Here is a 17,907-nt window from a genome sequence, read left to right as displayed (position 1 = left end):
CCTCTCTGGCCCGCATCCGCTCTTCCTGGAGGTGTCTTCCCGTAGATCGGCTCCCCGTTTCTGTTGTCTCCCCTTCAAGACTCCCCTTCTTCTCCCATGTTTCCGGTTCACCGTCTCCATGACTCGCCCCCTCCCCTCCTAGAACCCTCCCCTTCATTTCGAGCCCCCATCTGGGTGTCCCCTGCCCAGCTAGGCTCCCTTCTCCCCGGATCTGTCCTCTCTGTTTTAGGTCCCCATCCCGAGTGTCCTCTGCAAAACAGAGCTCTCCTACCGTCAGGTTCTGTCCTCTCTCCGTTTCGGGGTCCCTATCCCGGTGCGGTCTGCACAGCCCTGCTCCGGTCTCCCGGGTCTCCGCCCCGCGGTCGGTCTACGCTGGCTACCGGTGTCTCTCCACGCGTGTTAGGGCAGCTGTCTGGTGACTATTCTTGTGTACCAGGCCTGACTGTGGCCTGGGCGGCGGCAGGAGTACTGGTCCCCAGCAGGGCCGGGGTCTAGGGCACCCAGCGGACTGTGGCGCGGTGGTGGTGGCGGCGGCTCAGCAGGCGGAGTGCAGCTCGCGCCGCTCCCGCCCTCGAGAACCCCCGCCGAGTCATTTGACCATATAAGGACAGACGCGCCGGGGCGGCGGGCTAGGCGCGCGGGCCAAGGGAGCAGGGCGCGGTGGCGAGCGCCCCTCGACGATCGCCTGTCGTCGCTTGCCTGTTTTCCTGCTGCAGCTGCTGCAGACCCTTTGTTTGACTTAACCTTCTTCCTTGCTTCCCGGTGTTTCGCGCACAGAGCCAAGCCTCCCTGAACCCTGGCCTTGGTTCCAGGGGCCAGTGGCGGTGCGATGCAGAGGGCTGTGCCCGCTGCCACCCAAGGGAGAAATGACGTGGGTCTACTCTCACCAGGACCCTCTTCTGGGTTTCTGGGTCTGAGCCTGGTCACAGCCTGGTGCAAACATGGGTGGGCCATTTGGAGATTTGGGGGAGGAACGGTGTATGCACAGGACATGCCTTGACACGGTGGTCTTTCTGGACCTTGCTTTGCAGATAACTCACCATGGGGGAATGAACCCAACCAATGACCTAAAGAATCCTTAATAAGTCTGTTTCACTAAGGAGCTGACTGAGAGAAGGTCCTATGCCCAACGCTCAGGATTAGAGAACTGTTAACATCCAGTGGCTCCATCGGGGCAGAAGGCAAATTGTCCCTCACGCTCAAAGCCAAGGTTCTCTGAGCAGAGTTGGCCCTTAATAGGGGCAGGAGGCAATGTCCGTCACGGAGGTGGGAGGCATCGGTATCCCCGTGCCTAGGAAAGGCAGCATCTGCTCTTGAGCGGGCCCACAAGCAGACACGGTGGCAGATGGGCACATGGAGGGACAATGAAGGCCTGAGTTAGTCACGTCTCAGTGCTGTGACATTTGAGGGCAGGGTTTATGGAGGGATACAGCTGGGTGTCACTGAGATGGCATGGCCACTGTGAGAATGTGCCGTTGGTTGGTCATTTGCCTTCTCAGTCAGGAAGCAGAGAGAGATGAGAGCTGGTGCCTGGTTTACTTTCCCCTTTTCATCCGGTCTGACAAATCAGCTCTTGAGGGGTGCTGTCCACCTTTGGGGGTCAGTCTTTCCCCTTGGTTAAACCTCTCTGGAACCATCCTCAGAGTCATCTAGAGGTGTGTCTCCTAGGGGATTCTAAACCCAGTCAGATCGACTAAAGAACCATCACAATAGTAGAGGGTTTTGTGGGTGGGCATGTTATTTTCATCGCTCGAGGGGGGCTCAGGGTAACACGTTTTTCAGAGAAGGCAGGGACAGCTGTGTGACGGCTTTCACCTGGTTGACACTTCCTGATTGGTGTCACAAGAGAGTCTGCATGGTGGACTCTCGGAACGGGAACGTGAGAGGTGAGGGTGTCACATGATCTGTCCCTTACTCAGCACTTGCTCCATCTGGCCTCGCCCAGGATGCTCAGCCCATTTAGGTAAAAGTTAGTTATCTCAGTTACGTGACTTTTGCTCTAGATGAGGTGAATGATTTTTATACCAGCTGAGATTTGCACTGGTGTCTAATGAGATAGCAAGGCCATGCAAGCCAAGTAAAGGATCAGAAATTCTCAACTCCTGTCACTCACTCAGGGGACTCCCCAAGGTGAACACTTTCCTCCGAGGAGGTGGGTAAGCTGAACTTGACCCAGGGATCCATTCCACTCCTGTTCCCACCTCCCAAGTGAGGCATACCCTAAGTGAATTCCCTCTAATGGTCTGGGCAGGCTGGATCCTAGATTCCAAGTAAAGTGTATGTAGACAGACCAATCACTCCAAAAGAGGCTACTAACATTTACTCTCTCTAAGTAAAAGCTACAGATTGCAAAATCGTCTAGGTATCAGAGGGTGAGTCTTGAGCGTCAGTTTTAAAACACAAGTTCAAAGAATAATGAAACACTAATTCTGCACTTATTCTCGCCTGCTTCCTTCTGTTTTATTTGCTTACACTTTGAGAGTTATGCATCTAGCTTTATTCTCACTGACATAATAAGTTACATAGAGCTTCTTCTGCTAAGTGCAGGAGCTGTGCCCCACTGATTCTGTTTATGCTGGTGCTTTCTTCATTAGAAAGTCTGTGATTTATTTTTATATTTCCCTTTCGACATTAGAGAGGTATTAAATACCTCAAGAGTCATATGGTCAGGAAAATTCAGTCTCTCAAACAGGGTTACCCATTTCTACAATGCTGAGAAAAGAGGAACGGGGGAGAAACCAATGAACTAAAAAACAACTCCCCCCGAACCCAACCAACCAACCAACCATCACTTATGTTTGGATTTTGATCGTAGAACAAACTATTAAAAGAAGAATTTTTTTATGAACCAATTTGGGAAATTTTGGCATTGACAGGTTATTTGATGATATTATAATAAGTTAGTAAGGTTTTTTTTTTGTTTGTTTGTTTGTTTTCCGAGACGGTATTTCTCTGTCTGGCTTTGAAGCCTGTCCTGGAACTCACTTTGTAGACGAGGCTGGCCTTGAACTCACAGAGATCCACCTGTGCCTCTGCCTCCCAAGTGCTGGGATCAAAGGCATGCACCACCACCACCACCACCTGGCAGTGGTTTATTTTTATATGAAATTACATATACACATGTTTTTCTTCTTCAAAACTCCCTTACTTTTCAGAGATGTTCCCAAAAGAAGTAACATGCCAGGGCTGGTTCCGGATAAATCGAGGCAGAGGAAGTAGATAGAGCTAAGATGTACATGTAAAACGGTTTCACCTGTGGGCTTTTAGAGTCACTGAAGCTCGATAGTGAATGTTGAGAATTCATCAGATCTCTCGTTTCCCCTCCCAATGCTCGAAAAACCTCATGCTGAAAAATGTCTTTAAGTTAAAAGTGCACACACTGTTGGCCGTTTCTAGGTTTTCCCCTAGCAGGAATCTACCTTGTATGTACTTTCTCCTAGGCAAAATGATATGAACCAAAGAGCAGTCCCTGAAGAACTGTTTGTGACAGCAAAATACTGGGCCAGATCAAGTGTCTGCCAGCAGGGGACTTGTTAAACACAGCATGGTACATTTCCAAATTATTTATGAGCATAGCTGTTAAAAATGTGGTAAGTATATTTACTGATTTGGCATGATCTCCGAGATACAGCAACCAAGAAAAATAAAGGTAGGGAATATTTCCTAGATTGTAACCAATCATTTGCCTTCTTGAACAAAGAGAGGGGAAACAATACTGCCTTGTTTGTGACTAGGCCTGGGAGGCTGGGGGTTGGGCCAGGAGGGAAAGGAGACTATTTTATTGGGTATTTTTCTTTGTTTCCTATGACATTCAAGAAACCCAAATGTATGAGCCGTTAAAAAAATGTATCAGTTAAATGTTCTTATGCTGAAAGTAACATGTGTACATTTAAGAATAAGAGAGAATTAGAGGGTCGGGGGACTTTCGGGGAAACAGGAAGGTTAGACAGTTACAATTTCTGGTTTTAATATCATCTACTCGTATCAACAACTCAAAGAATAAACTATATAAAAATAAAAATTATCATGTAATCTGGATGTACAAAAGGACCAGTCACTGAAAGATAGCTTGGGACAATCTCTCATTTTTTAAATTAATGGCTTTTTATAGCACATTGAATAAAACATTCTAAAAAATATAAATTGTACTATGGAAGAATAGAGCCCTGAAATCAGGCCTGTACCTGAGTGCCCTACCTATGATGAGATCTGTGACCTCAGGTAAACCATGAGACTTCCTAGCCCTCGATTTACTTATTTCTAATATGGCCTAACTAATATCTATTTTAAAGAATTATTGTGGAAGCCCTTAGTCTTTAGAGGTCTTGCATGTAAACAACCCAGGACCGAACAGTATAGCACACAGTAGGTCTCCAGTAAACGTTGGCTTTTATGCAACGGCAAAGGGGTGATGAATCCAAGAATGAGAAGGAAACCACTGCCTTCTCACCAGGAAGGAGATTAAGGCTCAGCTCCTTTCTATAAATGGAAGATTTTCCTCTGGAGAGAAAAACTCTGCTCTAGATAACAGGCTAGTTGGTCAAAGAAAAAGAAACTGAGAGACAATCTAATTCTGTAAGCAGAACCAAACCACAACGAAGGCCAACGATAGGTTATTGAATTCTTGGCCTGCAGTTCGGCCACTAGCCAAAACTCTCTGGACCCTGGGGCCACACAGCTGAGGGGAATGAGCTCCTAGCTGCGTGTCTCTCGAAACCTGTGGCTAGCTTGGCCAGGATACACAGGGACCGTGTGAGGGCATGTCCTTAGGGAAGCAGCCCTCTAGGTGACCCTGAAGGCACTTTGAGTGAAACAGCTCCTTGGAATTCCAACTGCCTGGCCGAGGTTACTGCGATTCCCTGTCAGTCTCTGGAAGAGGGAGGGAGGGAGGAAGGGAGACCAAAGACAGAACAGACCACTGTTAGCAACACCAAAACCCAATCTCATGTGTCATGTCCTCTGTCACGGGAAAACCGCACAGCAACGTCACAATGTCCAAAGGTTTGGTCTGGGAGCAGAGTGATCCAAATGCTGACTTTGCATTGGCCTGCACCAGCCTGAAGACTGAGTACCTGGGGCAGGTGGATGTTACCACCTGGTGGCAAGTCAGGTAGTGAGAGAGGCTGGCTGCAGGCCCACCTGTGAGGAGTAGACTGGGGTCCCCTTCCTCCGATGGTGGCCACTCTATGGAGACCAGGAGGACCTAATCACTAGGAAGAAGGGGAATGCATGAAACAGGGCCGGGAGACAGACCTCCCCATATGGCCACCGGCACTGGATAACTTTAAGAGCACGTTTGTCCCACAGAAGAGTGATTTCTCCCACGTAGACATCCCCACTCAACCCCGAGCAGGAAGCTGCCTGGATGACTCAGCCTTGATTCAGAGCTCATCTTCCGATTGCCTCATGTGGTTGGAAGGTGAGTGTCTAGGATCAGAAAGCTGGGACAGGCAACTGGGAACGATCAAACACCATGCTCTCTCCACCTGGGAAGCCCAAGGCAGGTGTTCGCATGTGTCTAGGTGACATAGAACCAGATCCTGGTGTGGTGGTGGTTCAGCAGGTTCTACACGCTTTCCAGAAAGCACTATGGCCTTGCTCAGCAGGAAAACCAAACAGTTGACAGGGCACAAGTCTTCTCAGAGCTTATGCAAACAAGGCCTCCCAAAGGCTTCCTCCAATGAAGGGGAGGAGCCTTTGGGAGCCATCTCCCACTCCTAGAACCCATACTCTGTTCATTTGCCTGAGACTCCCAAGAGAAGCTCAGTGCCCCAGCAAAGGCTGCCACATCCCCCTGGTCTCCTTTTAGGCTCTGATTAGAAGGAAGATGCTTGGCTCTCTGGGATGCAGTTTCCATATCCTGTTCTCTCTCTCTCTCTCTCTCTCTCTCTCTCTCTCTCTCTCTCTCTCTCTCTCTCTCTCTCTGTCTCTCTCTCCTCTTTTCACAAACATATTTAATCGATGCAAACAGTCAGTGTTTAAAGCCTCAAAACACGTCTGACTCCCAGCCAAACCCACAAATGACTCTATGATTCTGAGTTTTCCATGGGTGGTTAGAGCTCGCTTGGAACGCTGGACGCAAGTTTCCACTGTGGCTTTGATAGCACAACCGAGAAGGGCTCTGCTTGGCTGGCTCAACCACCAAGGGCAAGGAAAAAAAGAAAAACTGAAAACACAAACGCTGGCATCGCAGTTCAGGCCTGTCAGCGAATGTTGCCGAATATTGAACTCTTACTCATGAGAACTTCCCTGGTGCGGACCCTGGAAACATGTGCTTCTCGCTTCTCATTTGAGCTCTTAAAGGGAAACAAAACTCGCAAGCATGAGCCGCGTGTTTGAGACCCCTCTGTTCTCTGCTCTTGGAGAGAATTGTCTGCCTTTCTTTCGGCTTGTCTTCTCTGGCTGTTTCACTCTCTCGTGCCCTGTCAGGACACCCTGAAATACTTGCACATGTGGCCTCTCACCCTCCTTCCCTACATCCCTGAAAGGGGACAATCTCATGCGCCTCTTGTTCCTGGGATGTTTACTTAAGCCACACCAAAACTCTTTCCCTGTGTGGAGTAATTTGGCGAGTCGGCCTTGTAACTTTGAGATCTCTCTCTCTTCTTCTTCTCATGGGCAGACCATCTGAACGGTCTGTCCAAGCGTAGCTTCGTGCCAGCCTGGCTACAGGAGGGAGGGGGCTAAACTCAGAACCAGAATCTGTGGGGCTATGGCAGCTTTCTGTCACAACAGGGAACATTAATTTGGCTCGTTCGCAAGGGCCTGTGCTGAGGCTTTATGCCAGCGTGACGTGATAAAGCCGTTCTTCTTGCCAGGCGGTGGTGGCGCACACCTTTAATCCCAGCACTTTAATCCTTTAATCCCAGCACTTTAATCCCAGTAGGCAGAGGTGGGTGGATATCTGTGAGTTCAAGGCCAGCCTAATCTAAGAGAGCTAGTTCCAGGACTGGCTCCAAAGCAACAGAGAAACCACACCTCGGAAAAACCAAACAACAACAACAACAAAAGCCGTTCACCTCAAGGCCAAGGAGTAAAACCCTCAGGATCTGGGATCCCTGATCACCATCAAAGACATCCTTAGTCACCCTTTGGGAACCAGGGATTGGTTGTTATTGTCTGTTTTAAGTTCGGGGGAATCCAACCCAGGTTTTGTATATGCTTAGTATACAGTTTCTACCGAGCTCCAATCCGGTTTGGGGTTTGGGGAGGACATATAAGGTCCGAGTAGAGCAATAGGGGCGTTTGGGACTTGGGAAAGTCCTTCTACTTTTCCTCACCTCACCTCACCTGTGGTTCTCTTTTTACCTCATGAGAAGAGACCACCTGATTTCTCTGTCTTTCCTTTAATCCAATTGTGGGTGGGTTTCAATTGGAAAACTTCTAGAAAGACTCTTGTGGGTAATTCTGCACCGGGAGAAAGTTAGCTATATATGTTTTAAGTTTTCCCAGTAAGAAAATTGAGGACAATTTTCTACCTATTTTGGAGGACACTTTAAAACTGGGCCTGGGAGTCATGGCAGAGCTTTCTAGAACAACCACGTTTCTCTTCACATCACTGAGCTGGGTATTTTTACCTGTTGGAAAGCCAGGAATACATTTTCGGAATTGCGTGACGTTCAACATCTTCTGTAGCAATATTTGCCGGAAAGCTACAAATAAAGAAATACATGACGCTCCGGCTGTGCTAACTGTACAAATATTTTTGGAATCTTCCGCACGGGAAAGACGCTGGCGATTCTGTACAGTTGTAGTGGTTTGGTTATCTGCCTCCTGGGACAGATCCAGGGCGCTGCAGCGCAATTAACTGTCAGACACCTGAGACAGCCAGCAAGCGGTCAGACTGTACTCCACGCCGCCACCCTCCCACACCCCGCTGCCTTCGCCATCTTTCCACAATCTGAAATCTACATTTTGCATATATCCTTGAGGTGGTCTGATTTTCTGGCTTCATGGCCTTGGGATGAACTCTCCCGCCATGTTAGATCATTGTCTGCTTCCTTGTGTTGCTGTGGGTACCTTGTACTTCTGTAGCAGGTCAGGTTTAAAGTAGAGGAAGAACACTCTGGAGGTTTTCTTTTCCTAAGAATATGCGTGGCCAGTTACCAGGCCAGGGACTGAACGACGGTAATTCACCCAGAGAAGTGAGAGCGTTTTAAGAGAGAGTTTTTTTTTTTAAATTTACATATCAGTATTGTATTTGTACCAGGACCTTGAAAGTGCTAAACACACTCTCTCTCTCTCTCTCTCTCTCTCTCTCTCTCTCTCTCTCTCTCTCTCTCTCTCTCTCTCTCTCTCTCTCTCTCTCTCTCTCCTACACCCCCAGTTATCAGAATGAGTCTCTTGGAATGTCTGTCTTTTCTCTGTCCTCCTCTATTACCCAGAACTCCAACCCTAACCGCGTCGAACGACTACATGCTGTAACTCCAGGCAGAAGCTCTGTGAAAGACATGCGCATGCGCCACGTTAGATCATGCCTCATCTTTCCCTTGAGCGTATCAGCAGAAGGAAAGAATGTGGGCCTCTCACAGGAAGGACTGGGACATTTCTGTGTTCACATCACTCTGCAATTTGTTCATATTTACTGAATTGAACCCAGGTTTCCTGAATACCTGAACCAAGTACAAGGTTGCAAACGCTGTGAAGTACATCACCTCACCTGCCCGGACCAAAGCAGTCAGGGCCGATTCCCACTCTGGCACTGTCGTCATCCGGACTTTGCCCTGAGATCGACCTTGCAAACAAGCTAATTTGAAAAGCCTACTTGGCAGCGTACTTGGGCTTGGGAGCAATTCTTCCTGCATTAAGGGAAGTGACCGCCAGGTCATAGCATTTGTAGTCACTTCAAAGAGTGACGCTGCAGGAAAGTCACACGTGGGAAGGCTCGAAGAGCTCAGGAGCCCACTTGCTCTGCCTGCCCGTTCCTGACACTGCTCACCACAGCTCTATTCAACCCCAGAGAACTTTGTTCAGGGCAGCTTCCAGGAAGTCCCCATTCTGCAAATGACCCCTCTTTTCTTTTCAGGGAACTGCATCGGAATGCACGTCTTTCTGCAAAGACCGCATTAATTGTCTGTCGATTATTTTTAAAACCCCTGTCTGTGCAACTGAGAACATATAAAATAAAGCAAGGAATCCCTCTCCCCACCACAGGTCCCCTTAGAATCTCTCCTCCCTAACAGCATGAGCATAGGTCACTGTGTGTGCAGGCAGGCATATGATCCGACGTCACCGGCTCAGTCATAGCTCCACGAGGCCTCCTCATCCCTCTTCCTGTATTTCTGATAGTCCTTGGGCAGGAGCCCTCACACCTCCCTTTCAACACTACCTGCCTAGGACACATTCACTTGGATTGAGAAACTCAAGCTGTGAATAGAAAACACTGACCAGTGTAGACAGGGTCAGAAGGTCCACACCTTTCTTGACTGTGGCTGTCTAAGCCCACAGATAACTGAGGGTGAGGCATAGTGAGAGGTCTCCAGGTCACTGAGGGTGTATCCTTAAAGAGGACTGGAGTGATCTATCTCCTCTTTCTTCTCAGCCAGGGAGTGAGCTGGCTTTAGTGTATTACCCCTGCTTTGATACACTGCCTCACCACGGGGCCAAAACGGCAGAGCCTAAATGATACTACCATCCCTGGGTCATCTAGGTCCTCTGTCTGGAAAAAAGGCAGAGAAGTGGGTATAAAACTCATCACGAGGGGCTGGAGAGATGGCTCAGTGGTTAAGAGCATTGACTGCTCTTCCAGAGGTCCTGAGTTCAATTCCCAGCAACCATATGGTGGCTCACAACCACTTGTAATAAGATCTGGTGTCAACTTCTGTCTGCAGGGACACATGCAGGCAGACCATTGTATACATAATAAATAAATAAATCTTGAAAAAAAAACCTCTATCTACTCTCACTAGGCCTCTTGAACCCCTGTGCCCCATGCTCCCCCCAAACTCGCCAACCTTCTTTAAAAAGAAGAGCTCACCATGAGGCTGCCTCAAAGGCCAGGTTTTTTTTTTTTTTTTTTTTTTTTTTTTTTTTAACTCTCCTGGGGTCCCTGAGGCATCTGTGTGGGCTAGATGGAAAAAGATGGGGAACACTTTCCCATGGCAGCAGACACCCAAGCCGTGGCTGGGGGCTGGACCTACCCTAGTGTCTCGGCCAGGAGAACAAGTTGGCGCGTGCCTGGTTCCTAGACAGGGTCTACATCACATTACTGGAATGGAGAGGTGTTACAGAAATCGGGGATCACAGTGACTCAGATCTGTCACCATTTGTACCCGGGTGGAGCTGCAAGCAAGGTCTGCAATTCGAAAGAAGGCAGGACCCGAAGTCCAGGGCTGGACGCAGGGAACTTGGTAACCTGGGTAGGAACCAGAATGGGATTAAAGTTGGGAGGGTAGACTGAAAATTTTATCTCTCAACTGTAATCAGGGTGGGGCCAGGCAGCTGGCCAGCTGGAGACGGGAAGGCTAAACCCCGGGTGACTTCATCGGCAACTCCTCCACCTCCTGGCTTCCTTAGCCTTTCTCCCTTCACAGTCTGTGCCGGGACTGTGTTCCAGACAGGCCCTCATATCAGCAGAGTGAAGCACTTTCTCTGCATCTGGTGGATGTGTGGCTGCTCTCCATGCTGAGGGAGGGTTACCCTGCATGTGGGTCTGTTTCAATAGCATGCCTCTTTTCCTCAACCACCTCTACTGTACCAGTCCCTAAGTAGGACCTGCTCCGATAGAGCTCCTTGGCGAGCTATCTGCCAGCAGGTCTATTAGGGTGAAACCTTTTGAAGTCTATTTTGATTGCTAATCTCCGAGAAAACAGGTCACGCATTGTACTGCTAGTTGGTGGTGGTGTCCAAAACCAACACTGGCCTGTGTTTCACAGGCAAGAAGGATTCTTGGCTCGGGCTCCAGAGGGAAGTGTGTGGTATGCATGTCTTCTTGTATCAGCTTGTGTTCTGTCGGGCTGGCAGTCAGAAGGTCCGCAGAGGTAGGGGAAAAGTACTGCAGGATGTCAGGCAAGGAGCAATGAGATGCTTGGCGCTTCTGGATTTGCCTTCACAGTTGCTCAAGAGCCAATCAGGGGCAGCCACAGCTGTGGCTGTTGGCGGAAAGGAGGGAGGGCTATGTGATTGTGGATTGCGTTGGGTGGGCTACTCAGTCTAGGGGTTAGTAACCCACCCGCAATCAAGTTATTCCAGGGTCTCGGAGGGGCGCTACCTGGAAGGGAATGAGCTAAGACAGAAGAAGGAGACCAAGCAGTTTTGTCAAAGCCTCCGTTTATTAGGGTCATGGTTGCTGCTTATATATGGTAAGGAATGGGGGGCAGGGCAAGGGATCTCGCCGCGTGGTTCTGGTCACGTAGGCCAGGCTACACTCGGACAGACAGGCCAGAAGTCACAAGTGGCCACACCTGGTTCCCTGGATAGCTGGAATGTGAGGCGGGTTCCGCTAAGAGATTGCTGCTAATTGGGTGAGGGGCATTCTGCAGACTCCCCAGGGTGATGGTTCCTGTAATGATTGTTAGTGGGGAAATGGCTCCTGACATGTGATAGAAGCCTGCTAGGTTTTGTGTACACCCTCCTCCACCCTCCAGTTGAGGACTGAGCCCAGAGCCTTGGGCAAGCCTCTACCACTGAGCTAAATCCCCAACCCCACATGCTAGCTTTTTTAGGAAGCCACACACCACAGTAAATCCAACTCACAAGAGAAGCCACAGGACCCATACTCAGAAGGTGCTGACGGTTGCTCCAGGTCTGTTTCATCTTTTGCTGAATATCCACCATCTTGACCTTAAACCTATGGCTGTATACTGAATTGTCATGAAATTTAAAGGGGAAAGGGGAACAAGACCAGGAGCAAACACTCAAGGCATGAAAGGAAGCCACACGGTGCCCCCTTCTCCCTGAGATGCCTACAGCCACGTTCTCTAATCTCAGTTTAAAACCTGATCCCGACTGAAGTCAGGCTGACACCCAGTCCATCCTAAAATGCACAGAAAGTTCGAAGATATTATTAGTGTACGTGTCTTGTATTATCTCTGGGCTAGTTTAAAAGTGTTACTTGGAAGAGCGTATAACTTTAGAAGTATCAATATCAGTGCTGTCCCATTTGGAGGTAATTTTTCAGACGATAAACTGGAGGGTACAAGGTTCTGTCTCATTAACCCTTTCCAAACAGTCTTGTGACTCATCTCTTATTCCTGGTTTTAAGTGAAGTCCTTTATTTCTGATTCATCCAGAGTCCTCACGTTTGGAATGAATGATGTGAGCATAATATCAGAAGTTGGCTTCATTCTGACATTCAGAGCTCGTAGGGCCCAGGGTAGAGCGATTGCTAAACATGTATAACGTTTTGGGTTCCGTCTCTAGAATGATAGCAATGAAAAGGCAGGCTCCCATAGCGTTCCCCTGGAGTGTGTGTAAGGTGGCATACAGAATCCTTCCAGGAGCGGGGGAGGGAGCCCAGGAGGAAGCTGTTGAAAAGGAACCTATTATTTATTAAGTGACTCATGCCTCCAGTGCCACCGTGATGAATTAATCTTCCCCACCCCCTTCCAGCAGGACGAGAAGAGAGGGAACTAGCTGAGTAAAGGTAAAACTCCAGGAAGATGTGGTCAGAACTAAGATCTGGAAGGCATGTCCTACTTCTGAAGTGTATCAAGAAGACTGAAAAGCAAGACCTGTATCCACTCTCATAGAAAGTACACACGCTGGCCGAGAGGCGCATCTAACTGAAGTAGCCATAGATAGAGGAATGAATGAGCAAACTATGGCGTATACAGTGGAACGATGCACACAATAAAACATTGTATAGTCCTAAAAAGGAAGGAACTTCTGGCATATGCTACCGCATACGTAGAAATGAAGGAACAGTATGTTAAATGCAATGAGCCAGCCACAAAAGTACAAATCCACAAAGCAATCAGACAGGAAGAGCAGTAAGTTCCAGAAACTGCCTGGGGGCATTGGGTAGGATGGAGATGGGGGAGTGGCGGTGGAAGTTGAACTGGAAACAGCTTTCCATTTTTAGAAGATGAAGGAGTCCCTGAGATGGTCCTCCAGCTGGTGTAAGTACACAGTGTGACTGATAGCAGACACTGAACAGTGGTTAAGATAGTGGGGGGAAGAGCGTGTATAGAAAGTTACGGAAATATGGGCACAGTGCTTAGTTTTATATGTTGACCTGAGTAGTTTACTAAGTATTAAGCTATTTGGCCAACCTTATTCCAGAGTTTTAGATGAGAATGACGTTCGCGCTAATCAGCTTCCTGAAACAGAGACCAAACGACAGAGAGAATCGACTTAAATGGAGAAGAACTCTGTCTGCTTAGACTTGAGGTTTCCAAAGCTTCAGTCTATGGTCATATGCTGCTTGGGCTCTGTGGTGAGACAGAAGACCATGGCAGATGCATATGGACAAGGAGGCTGCTCACCTCATGGTGGCCAGGAAGCTAAGAGGGAAAAGGGGGGCTAAATATAGGGGGAAGGGAGGAAGATATTGGAACTTCAATGAGCCATTCATGGGCACTTGCCAGCCGCCCAATCTCCTTCCATTAGGCCAAACTTCTAAAGGTTTCACCTTTTTCCAAAAGTGCCTTCAGCTGGGGACCAAAATTTCAACACCTGAACCTCTGGGGAAGCATTTAAAATGCAAACATAATAACCTCCACGCCAATCCAGAGAGACAGTTTATGTTGGGATCTGGTGGAAAGAAATAATTTATGGTCTGGTTTAGCACCGGACCCCAATAAGGAACAAAGCAGTTTAGCTTTTGTTTTATGAGTGCCCTCCAATCAGTTAGGGCCTGGATAGAACAAAGCCTGACCTATCCTGCCTGACATTTCTAGGCCTTTCCATCAGGTTTTTCTTATCGTTAGCTGCGAGTGGAAACTGTGTCCTGAGCCTTGCCCGTCCTCGTCAAGGCGACTCTCCTTTTTCCCAGTTCTCAGGCGCAGGCTCCCTTTGGCTTCCAGCTTGTTGACTCCCTTGTTGACTCTGGGACTTGTCATCTGTCACAATAGTGTAAGCTATTGTGTGTGTGTGTGTACATAGTCATCCCTCGGAGTCACAGTGGGGACTGGCTCCAGGAGTTACTCCAGGACACCAAAATATGAAGATTGTTGACTCTCTTATATAAAATGGTGGAATATTTGTGATATAACCAAGGGGTGTCATTGCATATACTTTAAATAATCCCCAGATGGTTTATAACACCTAATACAACACAAATGCCATACAATACTGATATACTAGATTGTTTTGGGGATAATGATAAGGAATAAAAAGTTTGCACATGTTTGAGAGAGAGAGTTCACCTGTCCTTCCATCCCTAGAGCAGCAACAATAAAATAAATCACAAGAAAAGCTTATCTGAAAAATAGCATCCTTTGCCTAGGAGTAGAGTGGAGCATCCAGGAGGGAGAGGAGACACACGTAGGCTCCAATAGACAAGAAGGCAGTGTTATTTGAGAGCCTTAGTGTCTGCATGCATGAGAGCAGAGTATCTGTCCACACGAGAACACCCTGTACAGTGGCATTTGTAATAGCTGCTTGGTGCCCACAGGAACTAGATAGTGAGACCCTATTGCTGAAGATACTTCACACTTTGATTGCAGGACAGAGAAAACAAGCTGGAATCAGAATGGAAGCTTCCACCCTGCTGGCTAGTTCACATAGTGCCAGAGGGTGCTACCAAGGCTCTTCGGGGAGAACTGTCATCAAACACCTTACTTGGCTATGGAGTCTGAATACTGTGCTGCTGGGGGACCGGGTAAGAAGTACCCACTGGTGACATAGTGACAAATCTCCGGTAGGATAACTAATCCTCTGATTGGGTCTGAGGCCTTTTCTACAGGAGGGAATCTGTGTCTGGTTCTGGAAACCTCGTCTAAAGCCTGTGGCTGGGGAAATCATAGGCCCTAGTGGAAAAGCACCGCCGTTGCTTTGCTAAATAGACACAATGATCCCATCAAATGACTACCCAAAGAACCATGTGCACACCCATAGATTAGTGCTACCATCATCTTTGGGAAGGGATGCTCCTTTGTGTAGTGGGCAACAATAACTGCCAAGACTTACGCATGGTTAAGGTGCTGAGATTAAGAAACCGTTGAATGCTCAGCCACAGATGGGATCTCTAGATCACTCCTCCAAGGCTCAGGAAACATCGTGAAAGACCGGTGGGAAGCATGCCAGAGGCCAGGGAAGGGGGAAAATGAATAGAATACTATCTTCAGAATGTGTCCTGGCTCTTACAGCCCTGGTCTCACAGCACTTGAGATCCTGGCAAGACCCATGTAAGGTTGTACCTGCCACCCTCGGTCCTTGGACCCTCTCATCCCCAGGACCTATAGATAACTGAGGATAGGTATGGGGGAAGGGGCTCAGGAGGCCTCTTCTACCCCAAGTATCCTATAGACACTTAATGGTGGTTTGACAAGGGAAAGAGATTTTCTCCAGCGGTGTATGCGCTGACAAGGAACCTGTAATTCTGTGAATAATTTCTCAACCGCAACACTGTAATCGGCCCTAGTGAACTACATCAGAATGCCTGAAAACAAACAGACAAACAGATAATAAGACACGAATGTTGAGAAGGACTCGGAGAGAGGTGGAGGGGGATCAGCAAGAGCAGAAGGGAACCTCAGAGGGTAATGGTGGGTGATTATGATGAAAGCTGTAGGAACTATATGAAAAGCCCTGGGGAGATGCCATAATGAAATCTATCATATTTGTTCAACATGTGCTAATACAAAGTAAAAATTAATTTAATTGCTTGTCGGCCGTGCAATTTGGTAATGGTTTCAAATAGAGACCAAAGGTGTTTCACGTCAGGCAGTGCAACATACCCTAACAGAATGAGAAGAACAGAAATTGCATCTGTGAAAAAAAAAATACCACCAGAATATGTGAGGGAGATGAGCCAGCTGAAAAGAGTCCTAAAATAGAACCAAAAGACAAACCAAACCGAAAAGGAAACGAAGCAAAGTCTTTCAGAACACGGCTGTCCGTACACCTGAGTGGTTCCATGGAGGAGACGCCCTGACAGAACACACTCTTCGGTGAGGACACGGCCCATGCTGTGCACGGGCCCGGGTTAGCCACGCCAAGAAACAGAACTCCGACTCAGTGTCTTCTGTAACCAGCTGAAGTGGGAACTGTGGAGAGCCGGAACTGTTTGTGGAACCATCCTCAGTTGCACTGAGCCACGTATTGCCTATCTTCTCCCCCTTCCCCACACCAAAGTCTCTGGCATAATCTTTATGGAGAGGTGTCTTGTTCATTTTATGGCTCACACCTACACAGCAGGCTTCCCTGTCTCGGTGCACCGGGAAGGCGTGTATACAGATCTGCAAAAGGCCACCAAAAAGAACCAAGACGTACCACCCCCAGTGGCACCCCCACGCAGGTGTAACAGTTATTTTGAGCCTGAGGCATCTGAGAAATGGTCGAAGCAGAAAGAACAGTTCTGCCATCCCTTCTCCCCATCTGGGTAAAAACAAGACATGAATTTCCCTTTGAGGCCCTGCCCACCTTCCAGGATCAGAACAGCCCTCAAGGCACCATGGTGGGCTGTACAACAGACTTCTCTTCCACCAACTTCCCCTCCCACAATTCACCCAGAAGCCCAACCCCTTTTTCCTTTGTTTAAAAAAAGAAAAAGAAAAACAATTCATACATTTATTGTTGTTTGTTAAAACCGACTATGAACTCCAGGGTCTGGCCGCCTCTCTGGCTTTCCATTCTGCAATGAACATCTCTGGGGAAGAAAATAAATCCTCAGCAAACACAGCTCTGTGTCTTTTCTCCTGGCTGTCTGTTTTCTTAGTCTGACTTACAAGCTTCATCTGCAGAACATGAGGCTAGAGAAAAGGGTTGTTTTCTTTTCCCACACCGATAGCCCAGCAATACACAGTAATCAGGGGAGGGGAATCCAGAATGCACTGGCCAATGCCTCCAGAGCAGGTTTAAGTGCTTGGATTCAGTCCCTGTTTTTTAAGACATTCCACCTGATAGCCCTTGTGCTAGTCTGCCACAAGACTGGGAGATTTAAACACACAGATTCATTTTCTTATAGTTCTAGAGACTAAACATCCACGATTAAAGTGCCAGTAGGCTTGTCTCATTTGAAGGCCACGGATAAAAATCCATCTCTTGATTCTCACCTAGTTCCTGGTGAGTTGTTAGTCATTGCTGGCTTCCCTTGGCTGGTAGACTCGTCACCTTGATCTCGGTTTTCTGTTTTCACGTCCACACACTGTCTCCCTGTCCAACTGTCCTCCTTTTTATCAGGACACACATCATACTGAATTGGAATGCATGCTATTCCCTCGTCTTAACTGATTGCTTTTGTAACAACTCTCTTTTGTTTGTTTGTTTCGTTCTATTTGTTTGTTTGTTTGTTGAGACTTTCTCCGTATAGCCCTGGCTATCCTGGAACTTACTCTGTAGACCAGGTTAGCCTCAAACTCGGAGATCCACATGCCTCTGCCAGTATTAAAGGTATGAGCCACCATGGCCTGGCGTACCAACCTTATCAACAAATGAGGTTCCACTCTGAGTTGTTGAAGATTAGGGTTTCAGCAAATGAGTTTTGAGAATGGGGGCATATTCGACACCTTAGCCAGACTAAGGGAGAGGTACAGATTAGAGTCAGACTCCATCTATTCCAGACCTCCTGGGAACAAGGCTCTCTGGTGGAAATAAAGTGAATATTGCTTCTGTCCATCTATCAGCACCAGCTTGTCACTAGCCTGGGGAATAGTCAGTTCATAGGCACAGGACAGGGTCTTCGTGGATTTGATTTGGCGCTAGTGATAATGGCTCTATAGTGGCACCCTGCTTTGCTGGAAGTTAGGGATGTGGCTTCGAAGGGTACCAGTCAATCCCTAGTGGATTGAGTGGCAGGGTTGGAGT

General features: G+C 48.0%; 1 protein-coding gene across 2 annotated transcripts in view; it reads right to left on the bottom strand.

The window, feature by feature from the left end:
* Fhl2 (four and a half LIM domains 2) overlaps positions 1–17,907 on the bottom strand; it is a 66,463-nt gene that overhangs the window by 34,160 nt on the left and 14,396 nt on the right. Inside the window, exon 1 of one of the 2 annotated variants that reach the window (XM_050134772.1) lies at positions 272–511. The exons of the other annotated variant lie outside the window; for it this stretch is intronic. The gene's annotated coding sequence lies outside the window, so the exon portion shown is untranslated. Of the gene's footprint in view, positions 1–271; positions 512–17,907 lie in introns of those variants that run through there. 2 annotated transcript variants of the gene reach the window in all.

This window comes from Alexandromys fortis, unplaced genomic scaffold (genome assembly GCF_014885135.2).
Source record: "Alexandromys fortis isolate MF-2015 unplaced genomic scaffold, M_Fortis_MF-2015_v1.1 scaffold_20, whole genome shotgun sequence".
Taxonomy (NCBI): domain Eukaryota; kingdom Metazoa; phylum Chordata; class Mammalia; order Rodentia; family Cricetidae; genus Alexandromys; species Alexandromys fortis.
The sequence above is the reverse complement of the archived record's forward strand: the minus strand, read 5'-3'. Positions and strand labels throughout refer to the sequence as shown.